This window comes from Bactrocera neohumeralis, unplaced genomic scaffold, assembly GCF_024586455.1.
Source record: "Bactrocera neohumeralis isolate Rockhampton unplaced genomic scaffold, APGP_CSIRO_Bneo_wtdbg2-racon-allhic-juicebox.fasta_v2 cluster11, whole genome shotgun sequence".
Taxonomy (NCBI): Eukaryota; Metazoa; Arthropoda; class Insecta; order Diptera; family Tephritidae; genus Bactrocera; species Bactrocera neohumeralis.
In genome coordinates, this window is record NW_026089624.1 from 11,695,716 (window position 1) to 11,700,666 (window position 4,951).

Below are 4,951 nucleotides of genomic sequence, written 5' to 3' on the forward strand. Positions count from 1 at the left end.
CGACCTTACGACGTGCGAAAACGTTTTCGTCAGAAATGATTCAGTACGCCCATCACTTTCAAAACCATACGAAGGACCTTACAAAGTTTAATCACGAGAGGAAAAGTATTACAGAATCGAAATAAAAGGAAAACCAGAAAATATTTCTATAGACCGATTAAAGCCAGCATATCTACCGAATGAAGATTTATCGCCACAAACCCACGGATCCTTATCAACTGGAGCAGAACCCTTTATTACGTTTACAACCCTATCCTTTAGCAACCCTTTACTACCTTTTTCATTCTAGCTGTAAGCAACCCGTTTTCCAGAATCCTATCATTCTTCCTTCCTTTCTTTTTTCTACAAACCGTCATACCGAACGAACGTGTTCACGGGTAACCTTTCACCTTGTTAATTAATATTTAAGTATTTCTAAATAAACTGGAAATAAACTATAAACGTCCAAATATATATGTATGACGATGTCCAGAAAAAATAAAGCTGCGTCAAGAATTAATCTTGATCAATACGAATCTGAAACTGAAAGCCCTTCCTTACCTGGGCTTCGAACTCAGTAGCGATAGCTTAACAAGCCTAAGTATCATTGATAGTATGCAACCCACCAATAGGTCATACGCGTCCCGAACGAAACTGCTCAAATCAAAGCTACTCAATAGGCAATATAAGCTGAACCTACACAAAACCAAACTGCAAGTTTTCAAAGGAAAGATCATAAGGAAACTCTTTAGAACAACAAAAGATAATGGCGAATGGTGTATAAGGTGAAACGATGAGCTTATCAGCTTATACAAGGTGAAAATTTCATACGCTTTATAAAACGCAGCGACTACGATGACGCCGTTTCCCGCATTTTTTATCCGGCCAAAAACTGTTAATTCGTCAGAACTCTGCCGGTACAACAACAACAACGCAGCACAAAAGAATAATGTAGAGGCTACAGCATTCACCACTAAAGCAAAAGGAACACCGCGATCAAGATGAACGACGAGCTCAAAGAAGACTTCTTCATACTTGGCATTCATAATTATAAAGAAACGGGAAAATTATAAAAAAAGGGTTTATGTGCAGCAGGCCAAAACTCTCAAAGTGATCAGGTGATTCAAATAAGCAGGAAAATGAATTGATCGGAAAGTCAATTAAGCGAGGGATACCAAAATATTAATTTCAAATATATGACGGAGCATCAGTACCTATATTTTGTATGCCAGTGTACATACGTATATCGGAATGCTAATATTTTGTAGGAAACTGTATGTGCCGGAGCGTCATTTGAAATAGACGTCGCCTAGGCGGCATATATTACGATACTTTGGATTGTAAATGAGCAAATAAGAACAGTATCAGGAATAGAGAAACTGTTACTGAGTGAGGTCTGATCGTGAGCAGGAACCGTTAGGAACTTTTAGAGTAATGAAGGAGTGCGCAATAACTATGCGCTGAGTTCTCACAGAGTCAGTTCGAAAAGTGACATCGATAGCAGAAGAACTTATTGTGCTTTATTAAGCAAAAAGTTAAAGTGAACTTACTGTGCTGTAGTAAAATAAAAGTGTAAAGTGTTAAAAAATGGAATCGTTTACGACCAAATCCCCGACATATACATTTTAAAAGCTGTTAACTTAACTTTTTTATTCTAACTAAATTGCCATACATGATTGCCATAAGCAAATAGGTATGTTGAGAAGGCCTCCTCCTCGCGTTGGTCGGGTCGGAACGCAACGAGTGCGATTCACAACTAGCTCGGAACAAGAAATTTTTACAGTGACGCTTGAACAGAGCCAAGCGTTGAATAAAACTTATGCCCAGAAGCACATATTGATATTACAGACGTATGTTAGCTTATAGTAGAACTAGTAAATTCCGCTCCGCCCTTCCTTAGTTGCCGGCCGTAGCGAACAAAATTTGTCAAAAGTTGAGACCGTAGTGGCAACGTAGAAATCCACTTTTCTCTTTTGTAGACAATATTAGTGAAATGTTTTTAAGTTTGTGCGAATTGTAGACTTTATATAAAAAGTATAAAAACAAAAAAAAACAAAAAAAAAAAAAAATGCAAAGAAGATATCAAATTCGCGCAATAAATAAAAGCTGGGACTTTTCTGGTTACCAGTTAAGAACTTTTCTGAAAATGAAGAACAGCGAAACAGAACAACTTTTTTTGCATACAAGGATGCCGCCAGACGTGTATAAATTGCTTCTGAATTTAGTAAATTATGTAAAATTATGTTTTGATGGCCGTATGTGATGCGAAATACACCCAACTCTTTTTTTTACACGGTTTCTTTTTACACGGATTTAAAGTTACACGATTGAAAAAAAAATTTAATCTAGTATGATTTCAAAATCACTGTCTTGTAATTCTGTTTGTTTTTACCACACTTGGTACCACGAATAATGGGATGCTCAACTTATTCCAGTGTGAGAGCGCCTCAAAATTAGAGTTTTTTAACACCCAATATTTATTACGATTGCAAATTATTATATATTGGACTTTTAATATATCGCGAATCTACTTAAATCCTTTTTTATGATTTTATGGTACATTAAAATAATTGACTTTTGAGCATTCAATACTTAATAAGGGCATTAAGCTTTTTAACTCTCAATTAGTAAAAGTTTTTAATACTTTTCCATTGAAAATTAATACTATGTTGCATCACATGACAAAACATTTCATCAAATATATGTATTTATATTTCGTGTTTTCTTTAATTATCGTTATTTTACATTTTATGTAGTGGCCTAGAGCTAGGCAACAAATCCCTCCGTCTACATATTTTTTTGTTAAGATTTCAATCTGGCCATCTCAAGTTTCCAATTGTTAAACGTCAAAACCTCCTGAACTTTGACAGCTGATCGAGTTCAGGAGGTTTTGACGTTTGGCAATTGCTCTCTCACTTCCACTGGGAGATGAGTTCGACATCTCTTTTTCTCTGCTTGGCACCATTGCTGAAATGAATATACATAGTAGAAACTTGGAAATGCCCTTATTGGACAACTCTTACCCACACATTTTGTACGCTTGATATTTACATTATTTAAATGGATATCTCCAGTGATGATACCGGTTTAGTCCACTTCGTCGTAAACAACTGCCAGAGATAAAGAGATGTCCAACTCCATCTTTTTTGGTATTTGATGAAACCTTTTGTAATTTGAAGCATCGTAGTAGTATTTTCAACGGAAAATAATTAAAAACATTTAATGATTGAGAGCTAACAAGCTTAAATCCTTTTACTGGGTGTTGAAAGGTCAAAAGTCAGTTGTTTTAATATACATACTTTAAAAAGATTTAAACAGTTTCTCCATATAATAAATAACCACTATATAATAATTTTTATTCGTACTAAATGATGGGTGTTTCAATTTAAATGCCCGCAAATTATTATTCTGTTCAATCTGGCCATAATGGAAAATGTTTTAAAAAACGCTAAGTTTGAAGCGCTCTCACACTGGAATAAGTTGGACATCCCTTTATTCCTGCAACTGCGCTTGTTACCAAGTAGCGACGAATAATTATGTAGCTATGTTAATATTTTTTCTTTATTTCTGTTCTAATTTTTCTGTTCTTAATTGTAGATTAACAGATTTCTTTTGTTTTTACTTGCTATACCAATTTTTCACCTGTATGAATTTTTTTTTTTAAGTTTTAATGCCCAATAAAATGCCATATGAACATACAATTTGTATGCATATCTAAAATTTTATAGTTTTCAACATTTTTTACATGGTTTTTCGAAGTAAATATAGTTCTTTACTTCATCTTACACGGTTTTCAGATGACATGGAACGTATTCCCCATTTTACTATAAGAAACGCCTCTTTATTTTACACGGTTTCTTTTAACACGGATTTCTGAGGAACGTTGACAGTCATAACTTTGAAGTTGTAGATAATTTCGTCTATCTTGGAACCAGCGTAAACACCACCAACAATGTCAGCCTGGAAATCCAACGCAGGATAACTCTTGCCAACAGGTGCTACTTCGGACTGAGTAGGCAATTGAGACGCAAAGTCCTCTCTCGACGAACAAAAAACAAATTCTATAAATCGCTCATAATTCCCGTACTGCTATATGGTGCAGAGGCTTGGATGATAACAACAACTGATGAGTCGACGTTGCGAGTTTTCGAGAGAAAAGTTCTGCGAATGATTTATGGTCCTTTGCGCATTGGCCACGGTGAATATCGCATTCGATGGAACGATGAGCTGTATGAGATATATGACGACATTGACATAGTTCAGCGAATTAAAAGACAGCGGCTACGCTGGCTAGGTCATGTTGTCCGAATGGACGAAAACACTCCAGCTCTGAAAGTATTCGACGCAGTATCCGCCGAGTGAAGCAGAGGAAGAGGAAGACCTCCACTCCGTTGGAAGGACCAGGTGGAGAAAGACCTTGCTACACTTGGAATATCCAATTGGCGCCACTTAGCGAAAACAAGAAACGACTGGCGCGCTGTTGTTAACTCGGCTATAATCACGTAATAGCCTTGACAGACGGCAGCGTTAATCCGGATTAACTGCGCACTTAATCAGACCCAAATTTGTAGGTGACAGACTACAGCTATACGAGTTTGCAACTCTCATAAACAGCTCATTGTCCTTTTTATAATATTTTCAATGAAAATTGATAGAAGATAAACATTACGGTTGTTAGCTGACCAATTTTTACCAAACCATTTTTTATTACAAAAACATATCAACACATTATTTTTAAAACTGCATCATAACATAGAAGTTTTATTGATATTATATTGAGAATTTGATAAACAGCTGTCAGGGTTGCTTGTATTTCATTCACAATAGATGAAAATTGGCCATTTTTAACAATGTTGCCAACGAAAATCTCACAAACTCCCTAAAATTTTGAGAGTTATTTTTGGATTCAGCAACGAAGTTAGCTGTGGTAACTCCTGAATTAATCCCGAAAAATGCAATTAATCTGGTTTAA